The sequence below is a fragment of the Felis catus genome, chromosome C2 (assembly GCF_018350175.1).
Source record: "Felis catus isolate Fca126 chromosome C2, F.catus_Fca126_mat1.0, whole genome shotgun sequence".
Lineage (NCBI taxonomy): Eukaryota > Metazoa > Chordata > Mammalia > Carnivora > Felidae > Felis > Felis catus.
Window position 1 is genome coordinate 134,357,933 of NC_058376.1, and position 19,141 is coordinate 134,377,073.

The following is a 19,141-nucleotide window of genomic DNA, read 5'->3' on the forward strand; positions in this document are numbered from 1 at the left end:
GTTTTTTAAAAAATACAACATGATGACATTCATACATTCATTCAAGATTTTAAAAGATACTTAAGGTCTTTTGGCTCCTTAAAGAAAGTTAGGTTCAAGAAGTCATCCACTGATTTTTACCTTTATTAATAATTCTTTAGAAATTGACAATTTGGTTATAACCAAGTTATGGTTATATGGTTGTAACAAAAATAAAAAATTTACCAAATACACCAGTCTACAACTAGTCTATATAATCAAGGATCCACCATATTCTAATTTATTATGCCTGTAAAGATTGAAACTGAATCACTGAAATTCTTTTTACTCAAAGAAAGCAAACTGATCGAAAAGTAATAATGAGTTATTTTCAGGAACTCTGTTGAAGAGGGGCACCTGGGTGGCTCAGTAGGTTAAGCATCCAACTTCGGCTCAGGTCATGATCTCACAGTTTGTGAGTTCGAGCCCCAAGTCGGGCTCTGTGCTGACAGCTCAGAGCCTGGACCTTGCTTTGGAGTCTGTGTCTCCCTCTCTCTGCTCCTCCCCAACTCACACTCTGTCTGCCTCTCTCAAACAAGTAAACATTAAAAGAAAAACAAAAATTCTGTTGAAGAAAAAGTTACATGATGTTCTTTTCTTTCAGTTATGGATTTAAATAATAATCTGGTTGAAAATTAACTTATTAAACAGGTGCTGCTTTGTTTTTCATTGTTCTGTTTTAAATACAGGGGCTATTTTAGTTTTCTAGAATAAACAATACTTAAGTGTGATGGTTACTGCTATTATGATAATGTTATAAAATCACAATGTAGTGTTGCTTTTAAATGTGAAGTAATTTTCTCAAAAATTTTCCAATTTGTGTTTTGTAACTATACCAACTGCAAAAATATTTGACTACCACAAAAGAGAGTATCAAAGGTTTTTAAGCAAATGTGTCTATATTTATTTTAATCACTATATTGAATAGTATTTTTACTTCTAAATATCAGACCATAGGAAAATATTTGATAAAAATTCAAAGAATTGACGGAATTTTTTTATCTGAAAACTTTAAGATAATCACTATTAAAAAGTCAAATTGGCATAAACATTTTGAAATGTACAATTCACCATTACATCTTATATTTGTGTTACAAACTTCGACTTCTATACTTGATATGCCTTAATCTTCTCTACATAACAGGTAGACAGAGAGGAAGTATATAATGACCACAAATATGTACCTTAGTAAATGACTACTAAAACTCATAATTGATGGATTTCAGTTTTCTTAAGTAATGCCAATCTGTCTCTAGAATTTTCCTGGAAAAAAAAAACCCTAAGAATTTTTAAATGAAGGCAATCTTATTTTTTTTTAATTCAGAAAGCACAGCAATATAACCTTCCAAGACTTGAGAAAGGAGATATCCCTTCTTTGCTACATTACTATAAATAACAGTTAAATTTTCTCCTTCACATAAACTTAAAATTCACAAAACTCAAAATTGGTTTTATTGCTATCCTGTGGTCACAGGAATTGACACATTAGGCGGAAACTGCTGTCAGCGCAGAGTCCAATGTGGGGCTCGAACCCACAAAACCATGACATCATGACCTGAGCCAAAACCAAGAGTTGGATGCTTAACCGACGGAACCACCCAGGTGCCCTTCCAAGACTAATCTTAAGGACAGTTATATTGGCTTTATGATCTGGTTCTTGCAGTATTAAATCTTAGGATAAAAGTGATCTGACTGAAAGAAGGGAAGTCTTGTGAAAATAGTTAATATTTAATGAAAGGGTAAGAATTCAGCACTAAAGCTTAGAGGACAGTTTTAAAGTATAGTAATAAAATTTCAAAACAAGATTATTTTCCATGTAAGTGAAGCAACACAAGCATCAGGTGAAAACTTCAAACTCTTAGCATGGTACAGACAAAACAAAAGGTTAGTTGAATAAATTTTTTTCCGTTAAAATGGTATTACATGAACAAAGCCTCTAGAAAAATAATTTATTCCCTCTGAGTCTGAAGTTCTATGCATTTCAGTGTATATTCATTCTTTCAAAGCTTCTAATACACAGGCAGAGAATTAGCATTCTGAATTGTGTCTTCTAAAGACATCCATATTCAGAAAAGCTCATATAAGCATACTTCATTCATTTAAATTCTTGACTGATGGTAAACTTAAAGTCAAACACTGAAATGACAGAGTAATATTACTTTACATAAAGATATCTCCTATAAGAAAAGCATATCAAAGAGCTTAAATGAACTATTTCCAGAACACAATTATAAAAGAGGGAGAGGATATAGCATGAATAAGTATCGGTCACAGATAGCATGCATTTACCATGATGGGTGTATAAACTAAAACATGACATCATGGCTATAAAAGCGACAAACTTTGATAGAAGCTATATTTTCCATAATTAAGAGAGAGAGCATTTAAACATTATCTATAGAATCTTCTATTAAAAAAACCCTTTTAATCAAGGTAAATTGATTAAAAATCAAGGCAGCTAGAGGTAAATTTGATGGTTGGGAATAATGATGTTCTAAAGTCTTTATCATAAGGGAGAGAAGGAGGTGGGAAAGGAGTAAGGAAGAAAGAATGAAGGAAAAAGAGAAGAGAGAAGGAAAAGAAAGAGAAAGAATAAAGTTCCATTTTAAAATTCTGTCCATCTTTAATGCAAGAAGGTTACATTGGACTTTAAGTTAATTAAGTATTAAAATCAATCATCTGAAAAGTCTTAATATTTAATATTGGTTAGATTCTATATCAAAGTAGTTTTATTATTTATTTACTCCAAACCTTTCCAGAATACTTCATCTGACAACAGGGGGTCTGTTCCTCACAAGATAAATGCATTTACAATGCCAAATAAATTATATATAAAAGCATTTGTCTTAATACATGTCATTCAATATTAAATATCACTCATTGGTAAAATCCTGAAAACCTAACTCACTTTTAGCAACTACACATCTGAACTATTCAAGTGTTGCCAATTAAACAGGCAAAGAAATACAGTAAGGGTCTACATACTAAGAACAATGATCAAAAGAAAATTAAAATTGTAAGACTTAATTCTTACATTTTCCAGGTTACCAGAACAAGATGTTTAAAGTAAACAATCCACTATAAAAATACTAGATTTATAAATAATATGTATAATCAGAAATAAGTACAATATATGAAAGCTTCGCAACTGGGCTTAAATAATTGATATTACAAAATAAGAATATATTTGGCCTTTTGGGGTTCCCTGGTGGCTTAGTTAGTTAAGCATCCAAATCTAGATTTTGGCTCAGGTCGTGAACTCACAGTTTATGAGTCTGAGCCCCATATCAGGCTCTGTACTGGCAGTGTGGAACCTGCTTGGGATTCTCTCTCTCTGCCCCTCACCTGTGCTCGCATCGCTCTCTCTCTCTCTCTCTCCAAGTAAATAAACTTTAAAAATATATATATTTGGCCTTTCAATATTCAAATGCTATAAAGCAATAGCAAGTGGCAGTTGTGACTATATAAACCAAGAGAAAACCTAGCATTATGAAAAGTTAAAGTGGCCTAACAAAAAGCTCTTCAGGGTATATCCTCATTTGGTTGCAGAGTTCTCCAGAACGATGCTCAAGATGCAAAGACTGGGAAAGCAAATCAGCCTAGTGACCAAACCTTCTGTTATTTTACAGCCATACAAAAATACTTCCAGTTGTTACTGTCCTCATTTTATATCAAGAACACCTCTAGCCTTTAAAAAACTATTTACTCAGACTTTCATAAAATCAAGGTAACTCTAACAAACAATTAGGAGTTCAAGAAGAATGAGCAATATTTGAAGAGAGAAAACCTTTTTGAAATGTCAGCCTTGAACATCAAAATTATACAGAATGATGAGGAACCAGGCTTATATTGCATATAAATATGAGAGCATATTAGGCTGCATTTAATTACCAGTTCAAACAACAACCTGATCTAACCTTTGACAAGTAAAATAAATGTTCTGAATAATTTAACTAAAGTAAACATTTGCTGTTAATGCTAGCTAATTATAGTAAGATCTGGAAAGAGAAGAGGAAAAGAGATGACGAAGAGAAAGGGAGATGGAGGGTTTTTTTTGCCATTGAGATCTGCAACTCTTCATTCATTATTTTCAATGAATTTAACTCACATAAAAGGGTAAACCCAGTAGAATACAGCTGCTTTAGAAATACTCATATAAAGAAATATTTTAGTTGATTACAGATTTCATTCTTTCAGTCAGTGAAAATCACCAGACTACCATGGAGATTGGAAAACTAGGTCCAGATGAATAAGGGTACCTCCACCCAACCCCCTTCACCCAAGGAGCTCAAAGTTTAGTGAGGAAAGAGCCCAGGAAATAAGTTGCCAGATTTAGCATTAAGTAATTGAAATTATTAATTAATTGAAATAAAATAAAATAAAAATATGTATGCCTAGTTAAATTTCAATTTCAGAAAACAACAAAAGATCTGGAACATACTTATACTAAAAAGTATTCATAATTTGTCTGAAATTTAAATTTAATTGTGCACCCTGTACTTTAGCTAACAATCCTATCAATAGATAAATGAAAATGAATATCTATGGGAAAATATGTGCAATGCTCATTATAGGAATCCCATGATTAAATGAGATCAAAACTCTGAGAGTAAGATTCCCAAAAAACTCACCCAAAAGCAGTAAAGTGTTGTTTTTCCAGAGCTGCTATCTGATTACTAATGGGAAAAGACCAAGATACACTACTCAAATGCACTGACCTGGCCCCACAGAAACTTGTTTTTCAAGTTCCCTAAGTAACTGCAAAGAAATATAATAATAAACAAATGAAAAAACCAACTACTTAATGGAAATCATCAGCTACCAAATGCAGAAAAATGAAACAACCCAACAAAAGTCCTGGAGCCACTGAGGACCCTGCTGAATGGAGACAGAGTATATGACTATTCTTATAGTGAATTATCTTTACCCCTAAGGAACATAGGTGTATTTAGGAAAAAAAAAATACAAAGAAAATTGAACTTTGTTAATTTGCTGAGATCAGTCTTAATTCAAATATATGATATTTTCATTCTTTATTATAAATAAAATGTTAATAAATATGCATGATATTGCATAAGAATCTAAGGTATGGTAAGCTCTGAGTGTGACCTTAAATTAAAAAAAAAAATTCAATAATGCATAATGTGAAGACATGTTATTCTCCATACAAAAACTGCTAATTTAACTGATTGGTGACTCCAAAATTGATTAGCGTATTTGCTCATGGAGTAGGAGCTTCTATATATTTGAGCATAAACCTCAGTTATGAACGTAAAAATGTTTCAATTTATAATAGAAGATCATCAGTAATAATAGAGACAAGAAAACTCCAAGTTTCCAAATTGAGGCCATATAAATACATACAGGTTTTCTGTAATTGATAGCAGAAAATGATAACCACTTAAAATAGTAAAACTTACTGTAAAATAATGAATTTGAGCCTGACTGGAAAGTGATAGGACTTAAGAGTCTCTGAATTTTTGCTTCTCCATTCAATTGTAATGGTTCCATCTTTACCCAAAAAAGATTTCACTTACGTACATATATGTAACTTCTGTATGTTTTCTAACACCGAACACTATGGGCCCTCAAAATGAGAACAAAACTGTTTACATTTCATTTTTACAGGCAGGTAAGTTTAAAGCACTGATAAGATGAAAGATGGATAAAGAAGAAAGGATTAATTATAAAAAACAGAATATGATATAAAAAACAGCGTTTACATGGTATCTTGATGTCTTTACAAAGCATAAGTTCTATGGCTACTACGAAAGAATTTTTCAAGACACCAATGCATACTAAAAAACCAAAACAATTTCATGAACACTATATAAAACAAATAAAGGCCTTGAAACGGTTGATGAAAGAATGCAATTAACAAAATGGAATAAATACACAAATAGTAACATGGGTATACACAGGGACAACAAAGAGGCTACACAAACCCTACCTCAACTGTCAGAGAATTTTACTAGCAAATATATATACTCCTTCTTATTGTGTATATACTGTAGCAGAGTTCAGTAGTATACTTCCTCTGAAATTTCGAAGAATATCATATAAATGGTTAAAAGGTAAGTACATTAAATTAGACTTACCTAATTCTTGCCATACTGATTTATTTTTTTTCCAGCCATGTTTTCAGATTTAATATACTCTTTTTAAGCCTTACCATACTGATTTAAATGAAACCCCTGCATAATTTCTAAAATTTTGATAATGTTTGCCCAAAATTTTTAGCAAACATTTAAAGGGAGCAAAAAATTTAAAGGGAGATTACAAACTTCATGCCACACTTTACCATTTGCAAAACAATGACACAGCCATTCAGAATTACAATGTGCTATTTACATATTGACTTAGAGAACTGAAGCTTTGAAAACTGTTTAGGGCCTAGAATTTTTATCTTAATTTCTAAAAAGACTAAACAGGATCAAGCAGTTTAAGTGACATTATCATATAGTAATTTTTCCTACAAAAACTTTTGAAAATATTCACATTTTCACAAAGTCTTCCTTAGCAAAAAAATGTTTTTGTAACTTTAAAAACCATAAATACATAATATTTTAAATTTCTAGGATTTTAAATCCTAGAAAAATCAAGCAAAAGATTAAGATGGCCAGTTTTTTTTTTAATATAGTAAGACGACTTTGTCCAAATACTATGAAGCTCTAAGTTTTTACTAAATATTTAAGAAAGGTCACTAATTATTTAAATGCAATGAACGAACATAAGAGGTCAAAGCAGTAAACTTACATAATTTAATTACACAAATGCACTGGTGATAAGCATTTTTTCTTACTCATATTTGAGACACTAATACTTTGCCTTCTAATATGATATGGATTATTTCATATGGCATGCACATCCTCTTGGAACATCAAGATTATTCTTTACAAAATTTGGAGTGTTAGCACCAAAAAAATGTATGAAAATTAAACCATATTTTTTAGTTACTACTAGAATTTAACAGTGGATTACAGTGACTGAAATTGATGTATTTCTTTAAACCATCTCATTTCAAAATTATCTTATTAGGTACCCTATGGAAGTCAGTGCAAAACAGCAATCGTGAGCCCACAGGTAGGGCACATACATATATCTATAGTTAAATAAGCAACCAAATATAAAAATGGATCATGAAACAGTTTTAATGAGAATAATATTAACACAAAACTAAATTTTGATATCTTACCTTAACATTTAATGCAATCTTATTTTGATGAAAAACCTAGTAATTTTAATCTAGAAGTGAAATTGCGGGATCAAAATTGTTGCCCATCTTTAATTCTAACAAAATATTGCCAAACTTCTACCCAAAGTGGTGCTACACCAGTTTACATGTCCGTATGGACAGTTCCTGTTTCTCTACATCCCTGCCAGCTCTGAATATCATGAGGCTTTCTCCATTCTGAATGGTATGAAGTGGTATCTCACTGTGGTTTAAATTAGCACCTCCCTATTTCTTGACTGAAACTCTCTTCATCTGTCATATAGTCAAGAGTTCTCCAGAGAAATAGAGGATTTCAGAAAGCAAAGGAGGAGACAGACAGAGTTTTATTATAAGGAAATGTTGCTCATAATTACAGAACTGGCAAGTTCAACCTGCAATGCAGGCAAGAAGGCAGGCTGGAGATCCAGGAATAGCCAGTGTTCTATTTCAAAGGCTGCTGGGCAGGAGAAGCTGATGATACAGTTTGAAGGCCATCAGGCAAAAAGAGATGATGCAGATGAAGTCCAAGTCAGACCTGCTGTAGAATTCCTTTTGCTGGGGGAAAGGTCAGCCTTTTGTTCTATTCAGGCCTTCAACTGATAAGATGAGGCCCACCCACATTATGAGGGCCAACCTGCTTTCTGTTCATTTAAATATTAATTTCATCCAAAACACCCTCACAAAAACACCTACAATAATGCCTGCCCAAAATCTGGGAAGCCCCTGTGGCCCACTCAAGTTGATGCATAAAATTAAACATTCACATCTGTTTACTGGCCATTTGGGTCTCCTTTTCTAAGAGCTGCCTGTTCACATTCTTTGCCCAATTTTCAGCTGTGCTGTCATTTGTGCTTAATAATTTATAGGATTAAAAAAAAATAAATCATGGACACACAGCAATTTTAGTCCAGTATTAAAAAATCAGAAGTACATTATTAAATTATATTAAATATAATATTTAATTTAGTATATTAAATTATCATTCATATATACTTTAAATGGTCCTCTTTTGGTGAATTATATTGTAGGATGCACTCTGAAAAGAATGATTTAAAGAAAACCAGATTTTCCTTTTGTAAATATGGTACAATGAACAACAGATTATGTTCCTGAACAAAAAAGAACTTTAAAAATGATTATAGTAATTTGTTCGATGTTTTTCTCTATGCTGAGAGGCATGCACTACTGATGATTACTAATATTTTACTGAATGCTTAGTAAATGCCAGACATTGTGCTTTATGTTATTATCCCATTCAATACCTTTAGGAATCTTAATCATAAAGGCATTATTATCATCTCTATTTTATGTATATGGATATTGGGGCTGGCAGATTAAAGATCTTAGCCCAACGGCACACACCAAGTGGCTGGGACGTGAATTTCAGACTTCTTCAGAAATTCATTTTAAGACATCCTTACTGGCTTTCCACTATGTTTAATGGCACTAGGAAAGGAACACCAGGGAATAAAGAATGAGGACAGGAAACATCCTTGCTGTCTTGGCATTTAGAATCTGACAGGAGGCAGAATGTAGAAAATGTGCATACCATGTAATATAGGACAGAATCTCATAGCAAAGGAGATGTATTAGAAAAGCTCTAACTCTAAGAAGTCAAGAGATAATTATGATTCCATGATGCTGCTGACATAAATACACCTACAGGTTCTCAATACCTTTCATGATCTACCCATATCTAACTTTCTAATCTTCTCCTTCATATATTTTCATTCTCTAAAGACATCCAGTGTTCTCCCACCTCTCTTTTTATTTGGGCAACTAGCCCTGGTCAAGAAAACCTATTCCATCCCATTCCTCTCTCTGAAATATTTCTTAAAAACAAACAAACAAACACACTTTTCTATTCTCATGACCTGGCAAATAGTAAATATTACTAAATATCCATCAGACCAGATTCCACTGATCACTTCCCAAAGTTCATCTCAAATGCTCCCTTCTCTCTGAAATTTCCTAATTCTTTTCCATTCTGCCGTAAACAGTTAAATGAATAAATCTGGAAACTTGATCATGTAAAAGCCAGTATCATATTTCTACTTCCAATGAGGAAAATGTAAGCAAAACAGGTTCTCATCCAAAAGAATAAAAAAGGAAGAACAGCCCAAAGAAGGAACCCCCTCCCAAATCATTCTTCTTTCCATGACCATGTTTTACTATTCCCACAGAAGGGAACTTCTACAATCTACTTTTGTTGACATAAAACTAGAGTCGCATTTTCTAGGCACAAATTGAGGAAAGGACCTTATTAACTATCTGACTTTAGGTAAGTTGGTTAAACTCTTTGTGCCTCAGTTTCCTCAATGTAAAATGAGAAATATCCATTTCATAGGTTCTGTGAGGATTAAGCAAACTTGAAGAACTCAGAACATTACCAGACACACACATAGTAAGCACTCAATAAATATTAGCTATTATTGTTATTACTATCACCACCACACTGCCACTGCTCTGATGGCTGTATTTACACAATTAGGTTATTAGAACAAGATGAAAGACAGAATATACTCACAGTTCAAAAATATGGATCCTTTGAGTATCCCATAGGATTTTTTTTCCCGCTTATACATTACAATTAGATTTCACATAATAGTTTCTCATTTTGTTTCTTGAGAAAGGAAAGAAGAAAGAAAGGAGAAATTGGAGACGGGGGCTGCTCAAGTGTAACACACATTCAACTTAGCAAATACTTGTTAAATCCTCCCATGTGCTGGCAGCTAGTCCAGAAGGTAATCATTTAGAAGTGAACAAGACAGTCTCTGTCCTCAGAGAATTTACATTCTAGAGGAAGACAAATAATAAACTAAGCATAAAAAATAATTTACATGTCAAGTAGTGACATATGCTATGAAGGAAATGTAAAGAGGATAAGGGGACAGAAAATGATGATGGGGCATGACTGAGAGTGTATTTGGGAGCTGGGAGCTTATTTGAGAAAGTGTAGTCATAGAAGGCCTTTCTGAGGTGGTGGCATTTGAATAAAGTGAGGGAACAAGCCACCCGATCACTTGGGGGCAGAGCTTGCTGGGAAGAGCAAAGGCAGATAAAATGGGAAATGGCTAGGAGTTTTGGAGGAACAAAGAAGGTTGGGGTGTAAATGAAGACAGATGGTGGGGGGGGCATGGAGGGAGAAACAGGAGAGAGGCCAGGTCACCGATGTGCTTTTAGGCCATGAAAGGACTCTGGTTTATACTCTGGGGTGCAAAGGTACTGGGGGCTTTTGCATGGGCGTACGAGATGTTATGACAGAAACTACACTACAGGTCTCAAATGAGGAGAAGCAGGGAGCTCCTAGGCCATCCTCTCAGGACCTTCTTCAGAAAAGAGCCTTGCCTCAGAAAAGTTAGGAATAAAGCTAAAGATCAGTCTTAGGAGTAACACCAAGACTGTGGCACATTAGAAGGAGGAAGGTAAGGTCTAGTAAAGGACAAAAAACCAAGTCACATTAAAGGGCTTCTAGCCAGACGACAATCCTTAAGATGCTGGCAGTATTTTTGGAGAAGTGAAACACCTACAATCAATCCATCGATAAATAAAATTAGGAAGCCATATAAGAAATAAAATACAATACTAAATGTAATTTGATCTTATTTTGTATGGATTCAAGACCTTTAGTTGTTTCTGAGTAAATGACAACTAGAGACTACTGAAGGTCAGGACTCCTAGCCCAGTGTCTATATATCAAGTCCTAATAAGAGAAAAATGGAAGGGAGGATGAACACATGAATGCACTGGGGAAAGAAAACCTTGGCACCAACTCATACAACCTCTGCTTTATGAGGCACAAAGGCAAAACAAAATCTAAGTCTCTCCTTTCACTGATTAACATACTACCCTTCCTAAAAACTATTTCAGTTAGAAACTGCTAGTGGTAAGACCACACCAGATGAATTTAGTAACTGGATCAGTATAGAATAGATTCTGTGAAGGGTCTGATACATCACAGGCCTTTAGCACTTACTAGCCCTCCGGCTATGGATGTGAATTACAAAGGACTAAGTTTAGTCAGCTCTCACAATCCTTCTGGATTTCTGTTCTATGTACTACGGTCTGCTCACATTATTGTACTTTTGTTTCTGGAACAATTTATAAAGCAGACAAATCTGAAAATCTAGGAACTCAGTGTCTATCTATAGATATAAATATAAATATAACACACACTCCTCCATTTTACCTCATAGTGAAATAAAATGATACTTTAAAAATGAGGTGGTATTACCTTGCCCCTGAGTAACCAAGATCAAGACTGTAGTCCCTGAAAATTGTGGTGAGGTTTTCTACAGCAAGGGCAAAGAGAAGCAGACGGGAGAGCTAGTGTAGATACTTTCCTCCATAGAGAAACAGATCAAGGGGTGCCTGGGTGACTCAGTCAGTTCTAAGCATCCTACCCTTGATTTCGGCTCAGGTCATTATTTCGTGATTCGTGAGTTCAAGCCCCCCATCAGGCTCTGCACTGACAGTGAGGAGCCTGCTTGAGATTCATTCTCTCTCTCTCTCTCTCTCTCTCTCTCTCTCTCTCTCTCTCTCCCCCCCTTTTCTCTCTGTCCCTTCCCCACTCACATATGCACATGCTCTCTCTCTCTCTCTCAAAATAAATAAACTTAAAAAAAATAGATAAAATGAGGACCCCCTATTTCTAGAACTATTACAGAGGTACAGAATTAAATAGCTTACATTTAGATTTTCCATCTTTCAAGATACAAAAGCATTATTTCTAACACATTAGGGGAAGAAATTTAATCACAGATTCAAAACTCTTAAACTACTCCTAAAATGTCCATATTCTCATTCTTAGTGGAAAACCAGTCTGAAACATAAAAAAGATGCCTCTTGGGATGTCAGGCCTGTCTCCTATCTAAATCTTATGAAATGTATATGGATAGAGGTCAATGAATAAGGCAAATTTAAACTAGAACAGAAAATCTGATTCAGATTCAAATTAACATCTTCCTTTTCCCTATTCCTTCTGGCAGTACTTACAAAATCTGTAACAACAAACTATCACTTCATTATCTTCCCACAAGATACTGGTTTCTCTAACACTTCACAATGCCTCTGAGATAGCATATCTGACATAACACCTCCACTTCTCTCCAGAATTTAACAAGATAAAGAAAAGGCAGTAAGAAAGGAGACAATGTTGGTGTTACAAATGCAAGAATCCAACCTGCAATGAACATTGAAATTAAATATATACCTCAAACCACTGTAACTATTTCCCATAAAGGCATCCGACATGGTCAGAGTTCAAGTTTCCCTTTAAAGTACTTAATAGGCTGTAGGTTCATTCATTATTGTAACTGAAGGCATTTAGGAACTAATGGTGGGAGGACTAGTCACATTGAAACTAAAATATAACCAAGGTATTGTGATTCAAAGGACCCAGGGTGGTGGTTTTCATGATTTTTCTTTAATCAAATAAAGCTGAGTAATCAGATGGAGTCTTTGAAGAAGGCTGTTTCTTTTTCTTTTCTTTTCTTTTCTTTTTTTTTAACCTAGATAGGTTTCCTCAAAGAGGAAGTAAAATGGTGATTTTTAATTCACCTAACTGCTCAATATCAAACTTGTTTGGTTACGTAACAATCTCAAGTTTAAACTTTCTTTTGTGATAGAATTAAAATGAAGATGTGATTGATCAGTTTTACCTGTTTTGTAATAATACCCAGAACGCATGCATAATGACCTACCTGCAAAAACATGCAGGATTCTCAGCCTTGTAGCACCAATTAAATCTAGAGGTAAGCAAGTTCCCACACTTCTTTCCAACCAAGTCCCTTCTCTAAGCCCAACAGGTTTATCCCAGTGCCTCTCAGTGTCTGTGTGCTTCAGCCTAAGTGTTCAGAGGGCAGGAATCAGGCCCAGCAATGTGCTCATGGCCCCTAGCGTAGCTCCATTCGCAGGTGACGCTTATCAAACCCTAGCTGAGAGGCATCTGACAATACAATTACTGAAAAATTCAATGCTCACCCAGCATGTGAAATCTTGTGCCTTGTACCTTATGATTTCAGCAGTGCCATGTGTGCTGTGATAGTTAAGGACCTGTCAATGTTTCCATTATAAACTCTGGTTTTCAGAGGTTTGTATCTTGGCCTATAAAAATAGATTCCGGTCTGTAACTTGGCATAGAAAGTACTGGTATCAGCCCAAGAGAACAATTTTTGTTCCAAAGATTAAAATAAAAATCTGTTTAGTAGTTTTAAGTTAAGAGAGTGTTAAAAGGGGGGGGGGCGGGGAGGGTGGGTGGAGTATAGAATGTTTTTAAAAACACACACAAAAAACCAATGCTCTCTGTCTCACTACTGCTTCATTTTAAATTTTGAAATGATTAACACAATATAAACCAATGATACTGCGTAAATGAAAAACCTAAAAAGAGTTTTAATTAAAAACATTATGGCGGTTACCAAAAAAAAAAAATCATAAATTTTTAAACAACTACATATGTAGTATCTCAAATAATCCCCACATTTAAAGATTGTCCAAGTACTCACTGACAGTAAACCAAAACTATTTCAAAGATCTGTTTTTCCAGATATGTAAAAATTACTTTTTAATGAATCACTAAATGTAGACTTACTTCAGATTAGTGGAGACAATCTTCAATCCTATCTTCAATTTATGCATCAAGAAGTGTCTAAAATATATGACCTAATGGAAGAAACTCTGAAGTATTCTTTATACACTGTTTGTTAAAGACACTAGCTTAGGTTTTATGTTTTCTTTTCAGCTTAATGGAGATTTTTTCCCCTCAAAAATATAAGACTAGTACATAATGCTGCTGTACACCTTTAAATAAACACATTTTGAAACAGTAATTTTTATCTCTTAAGGGGCACAAATCCTCCTTGGAGCATGATTTATAAATAGCTATGAAAAATATGAGTACATTGGGGCTCCTGGGTGGCTTAGTCAGCTAGGCGTCCGACTTCAGCTCAGGTCATGATCTCATGGTTCTTGAGTTTGAGCTCCGCATTGGGCTCTGTGCTGACGGCTCAGAGCCTGGAGCCTGCTTCAGATTCTCCCTCTTTTTCTCTGCCCCTCCCCTGCTCGCACACTCTTTCAAAAACTGAATAAACGTTAAAAATTTTTTTTAAAAATGAGGATATACACACGCTTTGACCTTGTAATTACATTCTTAGGAAAATATACTATGACTATACCTACACATGTAAAATAATATAGATATAACTTTTATATATGCTGTGAGTTTTTAATGTGAATCTTCTAAAAAACATTCTGTACTCTACTCACAAGAATATTTCTCACAGAATTTTTAAATAGCAAAATGGTGAAACAAACCTAAATGTCCATCAATTGGGGACTTATTAAATAAGTTACTGTACATCCATACAGTGGTAGCACTATATAGCTATTTTAAAAAAGAAGAAGAGAAAGACAAACTAAAAATGATTCATTGATAGAGAAAGTCTTCCAAGTAACAATGGTAAGTGAATACAGCAAGGTCCTATGTTACCATCTGTACAGGAAGAAAAAAAAAGGAGAATATATACACATATGTGTGTGTGTGTGTGTGTGTGTGTGTGTGTGCGCGCGCGCGCATATATAGAGAGAGGGGGAGGGAGGGGAAAAAGAGCAGGAGAGAGAGTTTTATTTGCTTTTACATGCATAAAACATTTCTGGAAAGACACACAATAAGCCAACAATAGAAATTAATGGTTTCCCATAAAAATAATGTAGTAACTTTGGGTAGCATTCCTAATCAAAGACTCAGTATCAGATAATATAACCAAAATAATATTAGAAAGAAAAAATACATATAACTCTAAGCTTCTGTAATTACTGAAAACAATACAGTTAGGTATTGTACAGTATACATACATTCACAATATATGAGTGGTTCTCAAATGCTGGTGTATACAGAATCATCTGAAGATCTTACTAAAACACAGATTTTTAGACTCCACCATTAGAATTTCTGACCCATAGGCCTGGAATAGAGCCTAAAAGAATTTGCTTTACCTAACAGTCCCCAGGTAAGGCTGAGCTACTGATCGAGGGACCACAGTTGGAGAACATGTGTTCTAGATAAATGGACTACCTGTTCAGAATTTTACATAAAAACTCACCTACTACAACATTATAAATGTAATTTCATTATTATCAATAATATTTAGATAAGGCTTGTTTTCCTACAATTTAAGAAGTCTGGGTGGTGGGGGTGGATAATGCTTTATTCTAAACAGGGTAAAATCAAATGGGAGAGGAGACTAGGAAATTAGTTCTATTGTACTTTTCCAACAGCCTCCTATCTCCTATTTCTGCCACTAGATGGAAACCAGTACAATGGTTAGCTGTCAAATTGCAGATATAAATTGAAAAACAATAAAACTGAGGTGAAAATTATGTTACACGGTAGTAATTACAAAGGGACATATATCTGTGGGTCCCTATACTGCCATTAACTGCAAAATGACCATATTTACTTTTTGATTAACTGTATATGTCATTAGCCATTGGCCTATCAACAATATCAACTCCAAAGAGAGTTATTAGTGGTTGAATTATGACCCTCCCCTCAAAATTCCTTTGTTTAAGTCCTAACCCCCAGTACCACAGAGCGTGACCTTATTTGGAGACAGAGCCTTAAGAAGAAAACCGAGTTAAATTTGGCATCATTAAGGTGGGCCCTAATGCAATATGACAGGTCTTCTTAAGTGTAAGGGGTAATATAAGTGGTAATTTAGACACCTACAGAGGGAAGAGGATGAGAAGACACAGGGAGAAGACAGCCTCTACAAGCCAAGGAGACAGGCCTGGAGCAGATCCTTCCTCCAAAACCCTCAGAAAGAACCAATCCTGCCGACACCTTCATCTCAGACTGCTAGTCTCCAAAACCGTAAGACAATACATTTTTGTTGTTTCTGCCACTAAGTTTGTGGTACTTTGCTTCACAGTCCTAGCAAACCAAAACAAGGGCTTTCCCTTTTATTTACTTTTTTTTACTCTAGCGGATTGAATGACTACTATCAGCAATGTAATGTGTCAAGTGCTGAGACCACAAAAATGAATGATCAGCCTTTAAGGAGCTTACAGTCTAACGGTTTATTACTTAAGGCATAAATACTCATTTAGTCATTAATAAGACTTCAGCCATTGTATCAGTGTTTTGATGCTTGATTCAACGGTTCCTCAATAAAAAGTAAGAGACACCAACACTGTGACTTGTACCTCGTTTCCACCATCACCATTCCAATTACAGCACCCATTACTTGCCACCTAATCCTCAGCACAGACTTTTCTAACTGGCCTCTTCCCCCCTCTCCAACACCTTCCTGACAGCACCCTTCATGTAAGTCTCCTCATTAAAATGTTTCAAAAAATATCTTAAAAGAACATTCGCTTTTTCCCAGTTGAAGCTATAGTCAGTCAGTACTTCCCAATAGATGTACATACCTTCAAACAAATTACCTAAAACCACAGATTTAGTTTGCACTTAGAAAACTGAAATGTCTTCAGAAGCGGCAGTTATTTATAATGAACAGGCGTAGCAATATCATAAAGCATCATTGAATACACCTACGAATAGCTCTCCCCCTCAAATAATCTCTAAGTCCAGCACAGACCTAATGATCTCAGTTTACGAAGTAGTGAGTGTACAAATTAATAGTTGTTCTCGACCTGTGGGTGCCTCATAAAACACCTGAATGTATCACAAAAACCCTATCCCTAGATTCCAAAACTTGTATGTAAACTTCTCATGGGGAGCTTACGCCTTATACAACTTCATTCCATACTGTGCATTGGGCTTACACATATGGCCTCAATTACAAATTAAAATTTAACTTTGAATTCCCTGCCATTTTATTATCAAATGTCTCACCTACTGAATTAACATTTTTATATAGTTATTCCATTTGTTTTATTTTGGTAACAGTATTCATTTCCCAGGGAAAAATAATTGTTAGCACTAAATTTTCTCTAGAATTTCTCCTCCCTTTTCTTTTCCTCAACAGAATTCAGTTACACAGTTTCAGAAGCCAACTAGGCTACTGATATTCCTTTATTATGTTACAAGTAAATAAATTTCACACCTTCAAAAATTATTAAAGTGCAGAAGAATATTCCTTGGCCTCTTCATACGTAATATTCTAGTGTCGCTAGTTCTTTCAGGTCCCAGAGAGAACATCTCTTATTAGCCCTACAATTAAATGATTCAGCAACCAGCCACACTATCTTTGCCTTTTAACAGTTCCAATCAGTAGCAGATCTAGGTGTAATCAACAGCAGCAGGGGGCTTTAGGAAGCAAAACAAAACAAAAACAGTAGGAATCTTTACTAGAATACAGTAATTGATACAAGGGAACATTATAGGCTATTTTAATCCAAGTTAATCTAAGATATTAGAGTCTGATTTTATAATCAGAATGAAATGAGCAGGACAACTCTGAATGTCTGGAAACAGAACAAATGTCAAACAGTTAATAAGGTTAAAATGAAAGAGGACTGCTTTCAAATGAACCTTCTCAGTCTCAGAAGGGTCATTACTTCTGTTTTGGTTATTTAGCACCCCTTTAGCTGATAAATTAAAGCCCTCCTTACCTCCTACTGCTACCATGCCTAACCAGTTTCATATCACATACTTACAAAATGAAGGCATCGTAGAGAGCAACTAGTTGGCAATGCTCTTACTCCTTTAAAGAAACATTTAATATTTTAGCAGCAACGTCAGGACAGTCTTAAAATGTAATTTCACATTTCTTTTATTTTTCTATTTTTGATTCCCTAGCCTAGAGTGTATGGGTGGTAGTTAAGTGCTATGACTGGTGCTACTTAATAGCATGCAGGTAGTATAGTGATTTATTTACATGCAAAATCAAAAGCCAATGGTGGTGTCATGTGATGACTACAAATTTTAACTCTACAAAAACCCACAAATGGAAATGTTACCATAGTAACAACCTGATCACGCTGCACGTGAGACTAGCTGATTTCATGATACGATTCTCTAGCTGTTCACTGCGATATGTGTAATGAGACATGTATGAAACCTCAATTCTTCCATCTCCTCACTTTGCTCGGGAGAACAAGATGTGAGGAATGTGGCTGACAAGTTTACAATCTTGTCAAGTTCTTCTTTTACTTTTTTTCAATTTTTCAAAACAAAAAATTTTTAAAATAAGTTGGCTAAGATTTAAAGCACGTAACTATAAAACTCGATATAGGACATATTCCAACATAGAGTGTTAGAATTTCACACAGCAGGAAACAAGTGTACCTGGTGGCAATCATTTCTCTTTCTGAAAATACTCCCAAAGTTATTCAGCAACTAGCCTACAAAGCTTTTACCTCAAAAAGTAGTCTTTTGTACTATAAACGAAAAACAATACCCAAAAAAGTGTACCTTCTTTCCAGCAGGTCCACTGAAACAAGCGTTAATATAAATATATATATATTATCCATCATTATTAGTAAATCAACATTTGCCTAGAAAAGGTGCTTTTCATACGAATGTTTCTAGACTTTCTGTAGCTATTGTTGAGGGAGGAAAATGCATTAAGCATAAACATGGTAGGGAAAAGAGTAGAGAATGTTAATACTAATCTGTCTCTCTCCATGTAACAAAAAAGTCACTCAATGATTAAAGCTCTGAATATAATTTACACTGAAAAATAATAAAGTCATTCATTTACCAGGGTTGATATAATAAAGGATATATATGCTTTAGAAAAGTATAAAATATACATTTGGAAAAAAAACACTTTCTCAGCTCACTGAAGTATAAATTCTTAGGTAAATCTGAAAGGACTTTCCAAATACTTTCAATTACTCTACTCAATATTATTTTATGCAGTAATAATTTTAAGAACTTTAGTTACCAATTCTAAACCATTTTCAAGAATGTGTTTTTTTTAATACTTCTATCAAGTGGATATT

General features: G+C 34.5%; 1 protein-coding gene across 10 annotated transcripts in view; it reads right to left on the reverse strand.

The window, feature by feature from the left end:
* TBC1D5 (TBC1 domain family member 5) overlaps window positions 1-19,141 on the reverse strand; it is a 545,542-nt gene that overhangs the window by 355,321 nt on the left and 171,080 nt on the right. The window contains exon 5 of one of the 10 annotated variants that reach the window (XM_019810741.3): window positions 9,759-9,854. The exons of the other annotated variants lie outside the window; for them this stretch is intronic. The gene's annotated coding sequence lies outside the window, so the exon portion shown is untranslated. The remainder of the gene's footprint in view (window positions 1-9,758; window positions 9,855-19,141) is intronic. 10 annotated transcript variants of the gene reach the window in all.